Below are 19,610 nucleotides of genomic sequence, written 5' to 3'. Positions count from 1 at the left end.
TACTGATCTAGACTGACTGAGGTCTCTGTGGTCAGTCAGCTGAGGACAGGCAGAATATAATATTATTCAGCAGAGTGATGGTCTTCCCTTCAGGCTTGTTATTCTGTATTTCTTACATCACATCAAAGTACTGCAGCACATCTGGGAGTGAGGCATCGCTGTCACAGACACGCCATTCTATTTTGTAATTAGTGATGGCCTAAGTGCCTTGCTACATGTCTCTAGTGGCTAGGAAGTGAACATAAATTGTTAATGCATAAGATCATTGGTTGGCTCTTACTGTCCTGAGGCTGATCTGATGGCAGAATGACAGTTTTTCAGCAGCAAGTGAGTCTCATGGCTTCTCCTTAAACATACAGTGAGGTCTAAAAATATTTGGACATTGATAGTTATTGTTATTTTTGATGTCTATTTACATCTAATTATATTATATATGTGGTCAACCCCCTCCTTTTTTAAGGGACCAAATTTAATTGGACAAACTAAGCTGATAATACATTCAATACTCATTTTCTACAGTGCTGCTTGAAAGTTTGTGAATTTTCAAAATTTCTGCATAAATACTGTATGGTTTAAATGACAAGTGTTATGCTTGGAGAAAAGAAAACACTGCATTCCAGTATAAGAACCTTATCTCGTCTGTGAAACGTGGTGGTGCTAGTATCATGGTTTGGACCTGTTTTGCTGTATCTAGTACAGGACGGCTTTCCGTCATTGATGGAACAATGACTTCTGAATTATACCAGCGAATTCTAAAGGAAAATGTCAGGACATCTGTCTGTGAAAAGAATCTCAAGAGAATTTAGGTGATGCAGCAAGCCAATGACCCTAAACACACAAGTTGTTCTACCAAAGAATGGTTAAAGAAGAATAAAGTTAATGTTTTGGAATGGCCAAGTCAAAGTCATGACCTTAATCCAACTGAAATGTTGTGGAAGGACCTGAAACAAGCAGTTCATGTGAGGAAACCCACCAACATCCCAGAGTTTATTGCTGTTCTGTACTGAAGAACGGGCTAAAATTCCTCCAAGCCGATGTGCAGGACTGATCAACAATTAGTTGCAGTTATTGCTGTACCAGGGGGTCACACCAGATACTGAAAGCAAAGGTTCAAATACTTTTGCCACTCACAGATGTATAATATTGGGTCATTTTCCTCAATAAATAAATGACCAAGTATAATATTTTTATCTCATTTGTTCAATTGGGTTATATCCTTTTAGGACTTGTGTGAAAATCTGATGATTTATTCCGAAATATAGAAAATTCTAAAGGGTTCACAAACTTTCAAGCACCACTGTATACTTGGTGGCATATCCTTTGCAGTCAATGACTGCCTGTATTCTGGACCCCATCGACACCACAAATGCTGAGATTCTTCCATGCTGATGCTCTACCGGGCCTGTACTGCAGCTGTCTTTCAGTTCCTGTTGTTCTTGGACAATTTTGTTTTCAGTGTTCCTTTCAGAAAGTGAAATGCATGCACGATTAGTTTCAGGTCAGGTGATATACTTGGCCACTGCAAAACATTCCACTTCTTTGCCTTTCAAAGTATGCTTCGGGTCACTGTCTAGCTGCAGTGTGAAGCATCATCCAGTGATTTTGAAAGCATTTTGCTAAATCTGAGAAAATTATATAGCCCTTTACACTTCAGAATTCATCCTGCTGCTTTCATCAACAGTCACATCATCAATAAATACAAGGAAACCAGTTCTATTGGCAGCCATACATGTCTACAATGTAAGATGACGTGGTATACTCTTCTTTTCCCCTCATTCTGGTCCAAGTTGATCTTTGACTCATCTATCTCAGAATCTCGTTGCAGAACTGCGCATCTTTTAAAGAAAATGTTTTTGGAAAAGTCTAATCTAGTCTTCCAGTTTTTGAGGCTTACCAATGGTTTACATCTTATAAACGCCTACCTTCTGGAGGCTGTTCTTGATCTGGATAACTGAAAGGGATTTTCTTCACCAGGGAAAGAATTCTTCTGTCATTCACCACAGTTGTTTTCCATGGTCTACCAAGCCTTTTTGTGTTCCTGAGCTCACCAGTGCATTGTTTCTTTTAAAGAATGAACCAAATTGTCGATTTGGCCATACCTAATATTTTTGCTACTTCTGCGTTGGGTTTATTTTGTTTTTTCTTGCTTCTCCCGTAGTCACAGCTCTTTGGACTTCATATTGAGAGTTATCAGCAACAGACATACTGTATCTGCTTACTTGTAAGTGAAATAATGAGGGAATAACACACAGCTGGCCATGGGATGTGGATCAGCCAGTTGTCGAATTACTTTTGGTTCTTTAAAAATGAGGAGAGGCAAAAAGTGCTGTGATTGCTATACCATTCAGTTGATTTGGAGGTAAATACCCCCAAATTGAAGGTGAAACTCTGCGATTTGAACTCATATATTAATTCATTTCACCTCCAATATACTGTGGTAGACAGCTAAAATAAATTTGCCAGTGTTCAAATACTTATGGACTTGACTGAATTTCTGCTTGATCAGTCATGAACGAATCAATTTCGGTTAAACTTCCGGTCCAGTTTTCCATGTGTAATTCTGCTGATCTTAGCTGGAATTGGCTGTAGGGATGTATATTTCATTGTGCTATGCCTGGCGGTATGAATAAAGTCCAGTTTTGTCACCCATTTGAGTAAAAATTTGACATGATAGAATTTAGGGTGAATAGAGATTCACATAATTGACGTCTTCGGGTATGAAAAAAAAGTTGTAACAGTATGTGGTTTACAGCATGCTAATGGAACTGTCTTCCAGTGTTCGTTCTGCAAGGGATGCATAGAGCAATGGTATTAATTATAGCAATTTTATAGATAATGCAGCAATTCCTTTAAACAGTTTGATTCTTTACGAGTACTGACCTGAGAATTTTATCAATAGTGAAATGTTTATATTTCACAAGCATCATATGACAATTGTGCAAATTACACAAGCAAATGATACCAATTAGATAATTAGATTCCTGTCATGAGAGCTCCTGTACTGCTATTGTAAAGTTACTTCGTTTTTTTCAGACTTTATTTGTTCTGTAGCATTAAGACCCCATTGTCTTGTTTTAAAGTGTTGCACTTACATGTGTCTTTTAACCGCCTCGACGCCAATGTTCTGCCGATACTGCTGTACTTATGACCCTTACTTTTGTTGATTAATTAGCATGCTGTGACACTCATAGTGTTTACAGTCCAAAGTGATGTGGGTTGGACGAAAGGTCTGATATTGTTTGTACACTTAATGGGCTCACTTCACAAACACTTCCACATTCTTCCTAATCCTGCATTTCTGGATCATTTTCTACATTTGCAGTGGAAATATTTTATAGTCGGTGTGTGGTAGAGCTCTCGAAGGTGAACCTCAATGATGCACATGTAAGAATACTTGCAAAACCCCTTCTAGCAAGCTGGAGAAATCTTCAAACTGTATGCTTCATCATGCATACACAAGTACAGTAGGAAGGTAAGAAAATACCTATTTTATACATAACTCATATAAATATATGAATAATAGAGAAAAACACTGACAAATGTAAACAGTGCTGCTGGAAATATGAGAACTGCACTATTTCAAAACAGAAATGTGTCGGAGCACGGATTATACAAGTAGTATTTGTCTTCCTCAGTGGATGTTCGTGGATGTCCACTTCTACGTATACACTTCCAATATTTTTGAATTTGTTAATAAGTTTAGCAACCTGTCATGTAGTTTCCATGTTTCCTGTTAAAATCTGTCGCAACCTTGTGACAGCTTCCAGATCCAGCCATGAGAAAGATATATATAAGTGTATATATATAATATTATATATATTTGTGTATATATACTCAGCAAAAAAAGAAACGTCCTCTCACATTCAACTGCTTTTATTTCCAGCAAATTTATTAACATAAAAAGATTCAACAACTGAGACATAACCTGAAGAAGTTTCACATCACGTCTGGAGGACACACATGGCTACATGTAATTTTCCACTGCAAGGACGACCAGCTGTCCTTCCTGTCTCCCTGTAGCACCGTCTTAGGCGTCTTACATTACAGACATTGCAGTTTATTGTTCTGGACACATCTGCAGTCCACACGCCTCCCTGCAGCAGGTCTATGGCATGTTCACGCAGGTGAGCAGGAACCTTAGGCATCTTTCTTCTGGTGTTTTTCAGAGTCATTAGAAAGGTCTCTTTAGTGTCCGAACTTATTGTAACTGTGACCTTTATTTCCTACCGCCTGTAAACTGTTTTAAGTGTTTTAAGGACTGTTCCACAGGTGCATGTGCAATAATTATTTACGGCTCATTGAACGAGCATGAAAAACATTGTTTAAACCCTTTCCAAAGCGTATTTAGATTTTATAAAATTATCTTTAAAATACAGTCTTCTGGAAAGGGTAGGGTTTATTTTGCTGAATATAATAAGTGTGAACAATTTTGGAAGACATTTTGCAAAAAAAAAAAAAAAAAAAAGTGTTCATTTCCCCCTATGTATGGAATCTTCTGGGACATACTGTAGAATGATTTCAAAAGAGCCTATAATATTCTAATAACATGCACATAGTAATAAAACGTGCACATGTTCGAGTACAAAAGAGGCTTTGAAAAAAATGGAGGCCAGAAAACACTTTCTGTGCAAAATGTACTTTGTTGTCTGCTCTCAGGGGTTACATTTTATTTTCAACTACTGAGACTCCTACAACTTCCAAAGATTCCCCCAACACAGTATTTGCTGTACTCCACCAACCTCTTAGACATGGATCTGAGTGAAGATTGTAAGCAACAGAAGCAAGGAATCTGAGGCAGGGAAACCTTTCAAAAGAAATGTATTCCCACTCTGGGATATTATTGCTACAAAGTTCTTTTTCTCTCTCTCTCCTTGTCTCTTTCCTTAGTGTAGGACTGTTTTCAACCACTCAGACAGCTTATTATCAACATTTCCCAAACTTAATTACGAACCACCAGCTTCTAATTTGTTACACGTCTATCAAGGACCAGGATATTAAAGTATTCTGGTGTCAGTCCAGGGTCATCGCATTAAATCTCATGGACAGAAGGATTACTTTGAGTCTCTTACATGATGCACAATGACATTCCTTATGAAATTATAGACATCATAAAGACAACATAACTTTTGAACTTTCATTAGGAAGCCACAGTCACAACAACAAGGTTAATCTATATTATATTTCATGCCACTATGACAGATGCAGCACTATCCTAGTTCAAACAGCACATTTGGTTGCTCTTTTACAATCGAATCAAACAAAATCAACCTGGTGAGTCACTCAGGGGTCAGCATAGTTCATGATGCGAAATGGCTTTGTTTGGTCGAACTATGTTTTATTGAAAGACCAAATACCGTACATGTAAGCCTAAAGTGTACATCTTACTACTAAGTAGGAGCCAAGCTATATCACACATGAATTAGCATAGTGCTACTGTTAGGAGTTGCTACCAATCTGTGCTGTTCATCTCACATTGCTTCTCTGTTTATGATAAGCAGGGCTATGTATTGAAATGTTTGACATTAATATTGTCGTATTTAAATTCTGCTTTTTTTCAGCTTGTTGCATTTTCACACACCTGATAGCATCACAGTGCTCCACCGTACCGTATACTTTCATTGCCGCGTTGTTGTGGAAATGTTTGTTTAATCTTTCAAATTTAGCAGGATGGAAATATTTTGACCAAAAATATGCGAGAAGGTGAATTCGGAAACTGTGAAATTCATATAAGTGTAAGGAAATAAAGCATGTTATTCCAGAAGTGCCGTAAAGTATTTGACTATTCAGGTTTAATATGATATTTCCAATTTTATTCCTGAAATGGGTTTTATTCCTACGTTTTTTGGGGGGGTTTTTCTGAGAAAATGGACTGCTCTCATTGCTTACACTTTTCAGTGTCTGTGGAAATGTAGCTTTATTGCATTCCGTTCAGTGGTTTCTGCTGAATAACTGAAAAGCAGAAGAACATCACCATGGACATTAGGACCACTTGTTTGGGTTCAAGAATTTATTATTGAATCACAGAGCCTGCTTCTTTCACATGCCCGTTATTATTCCTTACTTTTGCTACAGTGTAATGTGCTGCTGTCTCACTCACTCTGAGATGTTTTCTACAGTGCTCCATTGTGCTCCAGCAGAAATAATGTGCTAGCATGGGGGGAGAGAATAAGGCCTCATGTGGAGCTCAGACCAGTAACTATCTGTTCTGTGCAATCCACAGAGACATTCTCTTCCTGAACAATACATGGCCCTGCTTCCCATCTTTCTGTCTGCACAATAGGTGTGTCCTCAGCAGCCGGCTGCGTCTAGCTGAGAGAAAGCTTTCTCTCTGCCTCTGGCCAAACTCATTCACTCGCATAAGCTTGCTGCAAAATCAGCCTCGGCAAAGTGCATACACACATAATCCAATCATTTCTGTTCAGCTCCTTTTGCACATACTGCGTGCTGGCATGAAGAGAAAATCCTTTAAAAACAATGGCCCGTGAGGCATCACAAATGAACTCATCCATTTGTTTATGGTTGAACAGCTTGCGCCGCTCCTCTTCCATATTGGATGAAACGTGAGCATTATAGCAAATGTGTCAAGTCTCTCAAGACTCAAGAGTTCTCTCAACTCCCTCTTTTAAGTGATATTTAAATTGGGTTTTTATTTGTTTTTCAGCTGGCTTTATTCGCTTTTATTTTGCTTTTAATTGTTATTGTGTGCCAGTGCTACAGAGACATTATCAAGCAGAAAGTGCGAGAGGAGAGAGAGAGAGAGTTTTGTAGTACAAATGAAAAAGAATCACTCCTGGCATTTCTAGCAACTACAAACGAGAAAACTTAATGAAGCTCATTAGAACAAGGTTTATTACAACACACAAAGGCCATTAACTCGTTCTATGATTTATTCATTGCCCTCGTGGACAACAAATATGAAAAGAGCTTGGCTTGCTTCGAAGAGTACAGCAACAAATAGAACCCAACTATATCACACTGATAGGTGACTGTGATACAAGCCACATCACAGTTACACCAAGATTTGCACGGTTCGTTTTAGAACCGTATTTAATTACATTCTCACCAATGTTCAATTTTGTGAAAGACATTCATATACTTGTGGACTTACAGACATAATATTTACATTTATTTGTTTATTTATTTATTTCTGCTCTGTCTGAACCCGATAAGCCTTTACATGTCTGTCTTACACACACACATAGTATAGTGTTGTCCTGATTGAGTTTACTTTATCACAGCAGGCTCTAGTTACGCGTCTCCAGTCGTTTGATATCACACAGGGCTGTGTGCTGTGGAAGCACCATGGGCAGCTCTGTGTTTGCTACACTGTCACAGGGCTGGATAGACATTTAGCCCGTTTGATTGGTTCATTTCATATGAAATTGAATCGAAACGTTCTCTTCACCCTTTTTGCCGGTTCTCATTCTCATACATTTCCACACACCAGCGCGCACACACTTCTTCACACGTGGAGAATTGAGTGTACAAACGAGGGTTCATAAATGGAACATGTAACAAGAAAAGTCGTATGTTGTCTATGATGTGTTGAGCCCTGGAGTGGCTCAAAGGGCTAATGAATTTTGTCTATGTTCTCAGGATAGATACTTGTAGAACCCTACATAAATCTGACTCACTATCAAAAGACATCACTGATAGAGTGGTGTATATATATTAACACACAGCAAAATACTTGTATCTAATCTAATGTAACCTAGATTCGTACTGTGGCTTTTGAAGGAAGATTGGAAAGAGGGGCTGTCCTAGTTCAGTGCAGTTATTGCACTTATAAGCATGTGATCTATTACAGATCAAGTAATCAGTGCTTGACTAACTGGACTCCCATGTAATGACAACGTGAAAGAAGTTTGTTTGAAATCTTTGCAAACTTATTAAAAATAAAAAACAAAAAAGCACATGTACATAAGTATTCACAGCCTTTGCTCAATACTTTGTTGAAGCTCTTTTGACACCAATTACAGCCTCAAGTCTTTTTGAGTATGATGCTACAAGCTTGGCACACCTATTTTTGGGCAGTTTCTCCCATTCTTCTTTGCAGGACCTCTCAAGCTACATCAGGTTGTATGGGAAGCGTCGGTGCACAGCCATTTTCAGATCTCTCCAGAGATGTTCAATCGGGTTCAAGTCTGGGCTCTGGCTGGGCCACTCAAAGACATTCACAGAGTTGTCCTGTAGCCACTCCTTTGTTATCTTGACTGTGTGCTTAGGGTCGTTGTCCTGTTGGAAGATGAACCTTCGCCCTAGTCTGAGGTCCAGAGCGCTCTGGAGCAGGTTTTCATCAAGGATGTCTCTGTACATTGCTGCATTCATCTTTCCCTCGATCCTGACTAGTCTCCCAGTTCCTGCCGCTGAAAAACATCCCCACAGCATGATGCTGCCACCACCATGCTTCACTGTAGGGATGGTATTGGCCAGGTGATGACTGGTGCCTGGTTTCCTCCAGACATGACGCTTGCCATTCAGGCCAAAGAGTTCAATCTTTGTCTTGGTCATGGTCTGAGAGTCCTTCAGGTACCTTTTGTCAAACTGGGGCTGTCAAATGCCTTTTACTGAGGAGTGGCTTCTGTCTGGCCATTCTACCATTCAGGCCTGATTGGTGGAGTGCTGCAGAGATGGTTGTTCTTATGGAAGGTTCTCCTCTCTCCACAGGGACACGCTGGAGCTCTGTCAGAGTGACCATTGGGTTTTTGGTCACCTCCCTGACTAAGGCCCTTCTCCCCCTGATTGCTCAGTTTGGCCGGGTGGCCAGCTCTAGGAAGAGTCCTGGTGGTTCCAAACTTCTTCCATTTATAGATGATAGAGGCCACTGTGCTCATTGGGACCTTCAATGCTGCAGAAATGTTTCAGTACCCTTCCCCATATCTGTGCCTCGATACAATCCTGTCTCGGAGGTCTACAGACAGTTCCTTGGACTACAAGGTTTGGTTTGTGCTCTGACATGCATTGTTAAATGTGGGAGCTTATATAGGTGTGTGCCTTTCCAAATCATGTCCAATCAACTGAATTTACCACAGGTGGACTCCAATCAAGTTGTAGAAACATCTCAAGGATGATCAGTGGAAACAGGATGCACCTGAGCTCAATTTTGAGTGTCACAGCAAAGGCTGTGAATACTTATGTACATGTGCTTTTTTTGTTTTTTATTTTTAATAAATTTGCAAAGATTTCCACGTTGTCATTATGGGGTATAGTTTGTAGAATTTTGAGGAAAATAATGAATTTAATCCATTTTGGAATAAGGCTGTAACATAACAAAATGTGGAAAAAGTGAAGCTCTGTGAATACTTTCCGGATGCACTGTATAATAGCACAGACAGCTAAAACACAGCTAAAAGTGCAGTGCCCTAGGGACCTGGAGCATTTCCCAGTGCGTATGTACATCTCACCGAGCCCTTGAGGGCCAATATGGATTGGCTCCATCTGCACTCCATTTGTGTTGTCAACCATCTCAGCTGACACACATGTGATAAAGCCTCGTAGGACTCCTGCAGTGTCCTGGTCATAAGGCCTGCTCCAGTTCACCCATAACCCACTCTGGGACTATTACTGCCAGATGAAGTCAGCTGAAATGACACAGATAGCTGAGGTTGATAGGAACAAATAGCTACATGTACAGGACTCAAGGCCTCATCTCTGGGAGAAACTGTGTATAATAAACACATCATTTTCATTTCTCTAAAGATTTTGAAAGCCTTAGCTGCAAAGACCAAATTATGTTATAATAGATCATGCATATTTTACAAGCTAGCAATTTTTGGGTCACAAACCGTGATTTTTGTTTTTATTTGCAAAAGCACTTAACAGGTAATGAAACCAAGCTGCCCAGCAGTATCTGCAACTGCAGGTCAGTATTTACATCAATATCTTACTGTAATTAATACACTCAGATATAACATTATACTGTATTTCAAATACGGTACATTTATGGAATTTGTAGTGCAAAAAAACCTCAAACCAACTCCAAATGACTCATTAGTGAAATATGGGCTTTTGCTGGATACAGTTAGCATCGTCACAAATGCATCATTAGTATTTACGAATTGTCATTATGCCTTTATCTGTTTTTGTTGCAGTGTTGATTTATTGTGACTAGAAAAGGCTGTATTATTATGTCTTTTACAAGATTAATTGCTTAACATGGAATTTTTTCTTGGGGAGAATGAGTTATCTGCCTACAAATTCTTTCACACAGAATTGGTCCAACATGCACTACAATGCTTCCTTTACTATATCCTATAAAATGCTCATAAGATTGGTTGTAGGGGTTAAAGTAGAAAACTGTTAAATTATATTAATTTACTGGAAAACAAACATAGATAAAACATAAAATATTATGTAATTAACCTTAAATAATGGGAAAAACTGGCCAAATATGGTTTTTACAGTAATTTACTCGGTGGTACATTGACATAGATCAACTATCAAATTATATAAAATGGACAAGTGCAATTATTTTACAGTACTTTACATAATAAAGTTGTCATTCTATGAAGTAGTATTGTACTAGAAAGCAAAATGTTTACTGTTTTATAGAAAATATTTCTTTAAAGTTTAAAACTTTGTCATTTTATTAATTATTACTTTGTAACAAAACAGTGAAAGACAGATTGTCAAATTTGAGAAGAGAGTTTTATTTAGCTTCACTGTCTGACAGCCAATAGTGTTTAGCTTACCTCACAGCCAGGAAACCTAAAACTGTTGGGTGCGGGACACTTCAGATTCTAGAGAGCATTTGATTGGACAGAAAATCTGATGGGAAGTGTAGAACTATGTCATCAAAACTGTTGATCCGTGTTGGCGGTAGAGAGGCTGTACATTTTGAATACATGTACCTTCTCAATGCAAATTTTGCCATTGGTTTGGCGCACACTAACTTTTAACATTAAGGCTGACATATTCATATTAAAAACCCCAGGACTTCACTTTTGATTTCATATGGACTTTAAAGGTTAGTCGGTAAATGAATGATTTGCAATGTAAATTTTCTTTTAAGAACAGTATAAACATGTCAAGCTTACATTGTGTCCCCTGTGATTTACAGATTTATACAGGATATTAACCGTGTTGCTGTTTTTTTTTGATCATTTAGTTGTTTGCTTTATGACAACAGGGGAATCTCTGACTATCCATTAGAATATTATTTGATCTAAAACGTGTAACATCTCACCAAGATAGAACTCTTGAGTTAATGAGCATGGGCGAGGAGAGTGATGAGAGTGATTTAATACAGATACCCAGATGCTACTCAGCAGGCATATAATTAAGCGTGTGTTGTGGGAATCTTGCTGCTGCTTTTCTGTCCATCAGATGAGACTAAATATGTGACTGTGAACACACCTGTGATGGTGTGATTGTAATTGTACCTGTGTGAAATCTTCAACCTCAGCATCATCAGAGAGATTCATTCAGCAGGTGTTTTTATTTTATTTTATATTTTTATTCAGAGGGATGTGAATATAGAAGTACTTAAGCAATCTTAGTGCCTTCAACTGAGTAGAAAACACAAGCACATGGCCTTTATGTGTTCAGTCCAGAAAATAGCAATATCTTAAATAATAAACTGCACAATGCGAAGATAAAGCAATGTAAAACTACTAGTGAGGAAATGTATGGTGTTTAAATTCATTTTGAAACATTTAATTATGACATAAGTAATACCTACTCTGAAGTGTGGTTGTTGAAAGCTACCATTTTCCTGATTAAACTCGGTGTCACATACAGTGTGTACCATCTGACACTTTGTTCAAACGCTGTAGAGTGAAATTAAGCAAACCTGTGAGATTTGGTTCACATTAAACACATGCAATATCTAGAAGTAGAAAGTGCAGTTTACTGAATCGATACAAAAGTGCATTTCCCAGCATGTCTGCAGGTCAGACACGTATTCCCTCCTTCCCCTTCTGTTTTACTGAAGAACATGCATAAACATGAAAATGAAGACGCACTGCTCATCAACTAGTATCCCAAATAGCGCCTCCATTTTATAGAGCTCTGTGAAATAGCTGGAATCACATTCACATCTCATTGAACACGGTGCTGGGAGCTTTGTCACCCAGTCAGCCATCTGTTACTGCTGGCCACAGGCCCAACTCAGGGGCACAAGCAGCATGGCCAGGTTGGCTCGGGCCTGAGGTGTGAAAATTAGCATGCAGAGGAGTGCTCACAGGACAAGAAGCAACTCCCTCACATGGCATACGTGTTTTTACAAAGCCATATGCATCTCTGCTCATCAAGTCCTCATTAACACCTGCTTTTAGAAACACTGCTGAGGCTTCATTTTTCAACTAACCGAGGAAATGAGCGTTCGGGATGAAGTGAAAGCATTTTAGCATTTGAGCAAACGACGATCTCCTATCTGTGTATATGCTAAATACTTCATTTTCCCTGCAGCTAATCAGGTGTTAGTGGTTGTGGTAATTACAGGTACTTAGACAGCAAGGTGTACATGCAAAATTTACATCTGGAAGTTGGGAGCTGAGTATACGGCTGATTGATGATTGCTTGTTGTGCTTGTGAGTGATGTGGAAAACATACAGCAATCCCTCCGAAGTTTGAAAAAGAAGACGTTCACCCGAGTCATCCTGGTCTTTAGAAAGTGCATGAAAACAGTATTTAAAAATAAAACAAACAAAAACACTGACAGAAAGGCTCTGTCAATACTGCATATGAGACCGTTTAAATAGAGCAGATGTAGGGTGGCTTCTGTGTAGGGAGCAGAAACGAAGTAAGATAATTGCTTTTTCTTTTTTATGTGTAGCTGCTGATCTCAGTAGGGATAAGGCGATGAAAGACTAGGTCTAGCCAAATAATTGTTTTTTTTGCTCTCGTTGTTTGTTGCGATGTTTTTTTTGGTTTGATACGTTTAATATTTCATTATGTGTGGTTGTGTGAAAGGCCACATTTCTTTTAAGTATGTCCGATCTTTATTCATGTACTTACATTACTCATTTTAATTTAATTAGTTACAAGCATTTATCAACACAGAATATAGTTAGCGCAGAGTAGAGCGGGTCTATGTCGACTGAACCATGGATCCCTTTTCATTGCTTTGACACGATATGCATTGAATAACTTTATCTTTCAAAATTCATTCTTTATTTTCTCACTGAAACTAACAATCATCTACATCTACAGCAAGTTTTTCAAGTTGACATACTCTACTTCCAAATCTATTGAATGTAAATTGAAAACCAAACATAACTTAATTGCCTACATTCCTATTCTTGTGGTATGTTTTCTAGAAGAATTCAAAATCCCTTAAAATATACAAATAACAAATAAATAAATCGACAAAATAAACAAGCAAACCAATACATGAGTGAATAAATAAATAAATACATACATAATAAATAAATACAAAATTTGTGAACCCTTTAGAATTTTCTATATTTCTGCGTAAATTTGACCTAAAACATCATCAGATTTTCACACAAGTCATAAAAGTAGATAAAGAGAACCCAGTTAAACAAATGAGACCAAAATATTATACTCGGTCATTTATTTATTAAGGAAAATGATCCAATATTATGTATCTGTGAGTGGCAAAAGTACTGTATGTGAAACTTTGCTTTCAGTATCTAATATGACCCTCTTGTGCAGCAGTAAATGCAACTAAATGTTTCCGGTAACAGTTGATCAGTCCTGCACGTCGGCTTGGAGGAATTTTAGCCCGTTCCTCAGTACAGAACAGCTTCAACTCTGGGATGTTGTTAAGTTTCCTAACATGAAATACTTTCTTCAGGTCCTTCCACAATATTTCTATTGAAGGTCCAGACTTTGACTTGGCCAGTCCAAAACATTAACTTTAGGGCGGCTGTGGCTCAGTTGGTAGAGCGGGTTGTCCACTATTCGTAGGGTTGGCGGTTCGATTCCCGGCCCACGTGACTCCACACGCTGAAGTGTCCTTGAGCAAGACACTGAACCCCAAGTTGCTCCCGCTGGCAAGTTAGCGCCTTGCATGTTAGCTCTGCTACCATTGGTGTGTGTGTGTGTGAATGGGTGAATGAGACACAGTGTAAAGTGCTTTGGATAAAAATGCTATATAAGTGCAGACCATTATTCTTCTTTAACCATTCTTTGTGTGCATCCTCCATTGTACATACATATATACATACATACATAAATTAATAACCAACCAATCACAACTGATTCCAGGTTTAGCTGAAGACCTACCCAGGTGTTTTATTTTCCACTTTTTTGCAATCTATACAGAAGTGGAAGCTCTTTGGAATCATGTAAACATGGACCTAATCCACAATAGAGAAGTAGCAGAGAAAGAAGAGTGGTTAAGAGAGGGAGAGGAAGAGGAATAAGTAGGCAATGTGGAAGACAGTCAAGAGGATGAACTGTAGCCTCAAATGAGATTAGGACTACTATCATTGATCATGTTATGAATTATGGTCTATTAATGAGAGCGTGCAGAGTGCTGCCATGCTCATCAATGGCATGGCATACTGTATGACTAGATATATCTGTGGATGTTTACAAGAGGACAGGGTTGACCAGAATTACACTGAAAAGTAATGAACTGAATTTACTTGAGTCAAATGGGCACATAAATTCCACATGAATAAAATATTACATCAGCAATTGCAAAAGTAAGTAAACCGAAAGATAAAATTGTGTTCATGTGAGAATGATGCACTCATTTAAATCAAATCAACTGACTGCATCACCTTTTTCAGTGATCTAAAGGATATCCTTAGTGACTGGTAGATATCTTACATGTATATGTGTCTCTATATAGATATTATTGGTTACATTCTTGGAATTACTATAGTTTAATTTAGTGAATTTTGGACTTACTCCCTATAAAAAGAAAAGAAAAGAAAGCATACTGAAGTCTATTGCTGCATTTCTGATTCACCCCAGTAACATATACTGCAGAAAAGTGCTGTAGTACTATCAAAATCAAAGACAGAATGGTACATCTTGTAATATCACCTGATGTTAGTGCTTTTCAGGTCATTGTAGTATGAATGACAGAGTGTTCTTGTTGAGAGACAGCCATTGCCAGTGTTCTGGTTGATTTAAATGATTTTGAGGTACGTGTATGAAATTCTGATAGTTTTAGTGCATTTTAGATGTGAGCATAACAGATCTGTGTGTGTGTGTGTGTGTGTGTGTGAGTGTGTGTGTGTGTGTGTGTGTGTGTGTGTGTGTTGCCTAAATGGTTCAGATTGTTTTTCTTCCTAAGCAGTGTATCTCAGCAGTATAAAGCTTTATTAGCTCTCATCGTCAAGTAGGGCTTGCCTGCTCCCAGGTGAAGTGTGTGTGTGTGTGGGTGTGTGTGTGTGGTCTGTGTACTTGCTGTACTCTCATAATGAGCTGCATGAGCACATGGCTTCTGCATTATCATTTATATTCCTGTCTTGTCATTAAGCAAGACTGGGATAGATTTGAGCTCTGCTTCATCACTGGTTGTTGCTATGGTTAATGGAGGCTGCTTGTTGCTTGTAGCCCTAATCCAGCACTTTATTGGGGGGAAAATCCGCGACGACACTCTGCTTGGGTCTGTTCATCTGTGCCATCTCTCAGCTGCTGACTAATGCTTTTGTTTTGGATCTATCTTGGATAAGTTTGCCAATGAATTTATTTTGTGGGCATAAACAATGCAGGCATGCGATTCCCTCGATGCCCAGAGCGCACCACCACCCGCTCCTCCACCCAGCTACAGTTGTTGCCGTGGAAACATACAAAGAGATTTCAAAGCAGACTGCACGAGTTCTGTCACCGTGGCAACAGTTGGCTTTCATCCAGGCATAGTTTGCTCTGTTCAACTAATTTTGCCCAACTGACCAATTCTTTACACATAGACCATTACTGCAAAATACTCATGACTGCATTAGTATTAAACTGTATCATATTCTTTCTACTGAAAGGCTGGACAATGTCAGTGCATGCTTGCTCAATAATTTGTATACAATATATAATTATTTATAATTATATTTTAATAACAACCTACACTTTCATTGGTCATCTCTCATAAGAAAGGGGTCATCTTTTTATGAGCTAATCTCTCATTAATATATATATATAATACAGTAGTCTATTTTTATTTTTTTGATCTAAAGGCTTGTGCACTTGCCTGATACAAAGGCACTGAGACAGACCCTGTCAGAAACAAAGAAGAACTGATATTAGAATTTCCAATGTGCCTCTCAGATCTTAATCACTCAGGATATCATTGCACCATAAAGTGAAAGAACCAATCTGAATATTTCTTTCAAGACAGTACCTCCCGCTACCTGTTCTTATGACCTGCCATGGTTTATTCATCACCTTAATAACAGACTCACTTTTCTAACACTACCCAGATCGTCATTTCTAGAAGCAGTGGCGCATTTTTTTTTTTCTTTTTTGAGTTCATGAACAAGCTTCAAGTGTGTTTTGGAGACAAAGCACTCCTCCCTCATGGTGTCATCTCGACTTAAACCTCGTTATTGGTCACAGAGGACTGATACAGCTAGACAGAGCCTCAGCCTCTTACTCACTTCTGCAGAGTAATCAATAAGACATTCGATGGCCTTTAAAGAAGGCCTGCTGAGGAGCTTTTTATCTGGGTTTGAACAGAGCAGATGGTGAGCCACAAATCGGGTCCACACTGAAATACTGTGAAAGAAGGAGACTCTCTGTACACTCTGACTTTCTCCGACAGCAGAAGACTGGATACACGGTTGGAAGACCGATCACGAAAATATTTAACTTTTTTTCAGTGTTTCAAGAAGAACATTGAGAACCAAATACTTGAGTATTCTTCCCAGTCATCCCAGTGAAAATCTGTTTGATCTGTGCTCACATACTGCTAATCTCATCAGCAATCCAGTCTCTGTGCTGAAAGTACACATCTCAGTTCTCAGCTCTACTACAATACAAGGAAAGGACACTTTCACTAGAATCTAAAGTAGGATTTGCAGATAATGTGAAAGGTGCAGCAACATTTGAAATTTCTATATGAGATCATTGTCTGGCGTAACATATTACTGGTGTCGGTGGTGGTTTTGTGCATTTAATTGGGTTCTTTCGAACAGCCCAAGCAAGAAGGTGCTGCGGTAATTAAAGACAGAAAACTCGGCTCACTTTTGTTCTAGTTTCAGCACGCACTCAGGAGAGCAGCTCTACAGAGACTATGTGTAATTAATCTTTGAGAACACTGGTACCTGTATGCCTGTTCACATGGGTTGTCAATACGGTCAAAATTAAAGAGAAAGTTGAGAAAAACGGAGAACTGTATAGGTATAGACTGCACGGATTTGGTGGAAACTCTTTAGCATTTCAAATACCTACAGCAATTCATCGTAGAATATACATTTGATGAAGAGGAGAGGGTTTTAAAAAAATAATCCAGTTGAGAAGACAAAAAGTAAACAAAAGATCAGGAGACAGAATGCCGTGCTTACAGTCTTTTATTGCCACCTAAGAAAATGGAGTAGAGCATTAGGACTACAGCGAGCGCTGCTTTTGAATAAACAGAATCTCCACAGGCAGCTGAAGTGGTTTAAGGAGAGGATATAGATCAACATGATGGTGACATTTTATTGAATAGAAAAATGTGTTGTTTTTGCTGTACTTAATATTGCACTGAAATATTTACTGTCTCGCTATCATACAAAAGACTTAAATGAGGTCTGGGGAAAAAAAGATCATAGCAGTTAATCAGAAATACATCTGAAATGAAGAACAGTTGCAATATTATCATATCATAGAAGGAATCTACAAATCTCTTTAAAGCTCCATTAAGAGCACATGCGTAATGTGTTTAGCTTTAACGTGTTACTAAATCCACAGCGATGTTTAATTCTCCCACAGAATCAAATAACATAATCCCATTTCAGAAATGATCATATATTAATATCACGAGGCAGAACACGAGAAGGAATCCTTGATTAGTTTAAACACATTAATGACTAAATCCATTTGATCCTATTTCATGTATAAATATGTCTTGTACCTAGAATTCATTTTCAGCTTGTCCGTCTTCAACTCGTCTTTATGATGTGTAATATTGATTGTACTTTTTAACATTTATAAATGTATAACTTGTCTATATTTTAACATGACAGCTGCGGCGAAGGCTTGTGTTTTGTATGAAAATGTTTTGTATGAATTGTGTCTCATAATTTCTTTAGAAAGTTTAAGAGGTTTGCTGTTGATGAGACTGTCATCACTGTGTCAGTCTGCTTAATAGATTTAGTAATATTTTATCCCACAGATTAAACTGTATTTAAGAGTTGCATGATGGCCAATGGTGCTTTACAGCTCCGGGTCTGCAGTTCAGTCCTGAGCTCAGGTTAGTGTATGTGTGGAGTTTCACACCACGTTTCCTCTGGGTTCTCCAGGTTTATTTTTTAAGGTGGCTCTTAAAAAACATGCAGGTAGGCTGCTTGAAATTACTCCTCAGTGTGAATTATGTCATGTGATGCTACAATTAATCAACCATATTTATTTCAGGTTTTTTTTTATTCAGGTTTTAAAAAATTAGGTAGCAGAAAAAGCTTTCGTTCTTTGGCGAATCTGATGTAACTCCATAAAAGAGAATCAGGCATTAGTTCTTATAAAAATGTTATTTTACCTAGCCAGGTAATAGTAGCTATATTTGATGTAAAGGTTTCTAGCTATATACTGATATACGCAGTATATCATTCTCACTCACTAAAACAATTCATTTACGATTCAGATTGCTCTTCATCAGCAGAAAAAAAATATGACATGGACCTATACTCGGTAAACACTGTAAGAACTATGGTAAATGCAGTGCAGGGGGGAGATTGCTAGTTCAATGCAGAGCGTCAGCTGCGTCTTCATTGCCATGACAGAATGGACCACAGAGTCTGACAGCTGAATTTGTCTGGGTGCCAAGCAGACTGCAGACCAAGAAAGCTTGATTCTGCTAATTAGGTCACTTGCACCCACTGCCACAATCGAAATTTTTGGCAGTGTAACAAAGCCTCAACACAAACGAGTGCATTCAACCGCTGGATAATTTGAGGCACCTGTTTAGAGGTGAAGGAGTGCCAGATGAGAATTGGATTAGAGACTGTACGCTTGCTCCAAGAACCTGAATCGAATCAATTAGCGCTTCTTTTCTTTTCGGCTCATCATCAGAGAAATCCACACAATGCACGCTGACACTTTGGGCTCCCTTCTTGCTCTATCATATCATATAATTTTGGACTTTTGTATGATGAAAAACAAAAGGAGAATGGGAGTCATGAACTGTCTAGAGAGCAATATGTCATAAAATGATGCACTTGTGTTTTTGGTTATTTCATTCTTTTAAATTGTTTTCCAGATTGCACTCTGGAGCAAAGAGGATATGATGTCCTAGAACTCACAAGATGAAAATGTGTGAATATTAATTGATTCTTCATCCAAGTCTAACCTACAATATAGAGGCTGAATAGTTGAAACAGTAACTGGGAAAAATGTGTCCAGGAATGCGCCAGGCTTTGTATTCTTAAAAAAAAAAAAAAAAAAAAAAAAAAAATGCTACATGGAATGGGATTGTTTCAATTGATTCGTCACTTTTGAAGAAATATAACACCAGGCCTTAAGTGCTTTGTACTCACTTTTGCTAGTTTGCAGGATTAATA

This window comes from Ictalurus punctatus, chromosome 13, assembly GCF_001660625.3.
Source record: "Ictalurus punctatus breed USDA103 chromosome 13, Coco_2.0, whole genome shotgun sequence".
Taxonomy (NCBI): Eukaryota; Metazoa; Chordata; class Actinopteri; order Siluriformes; family Ictaluridae; genus Ictalurus; species Ictalurus punctatus.
This window is presented reverse-complemented; position numbering follows the sequence as displayed.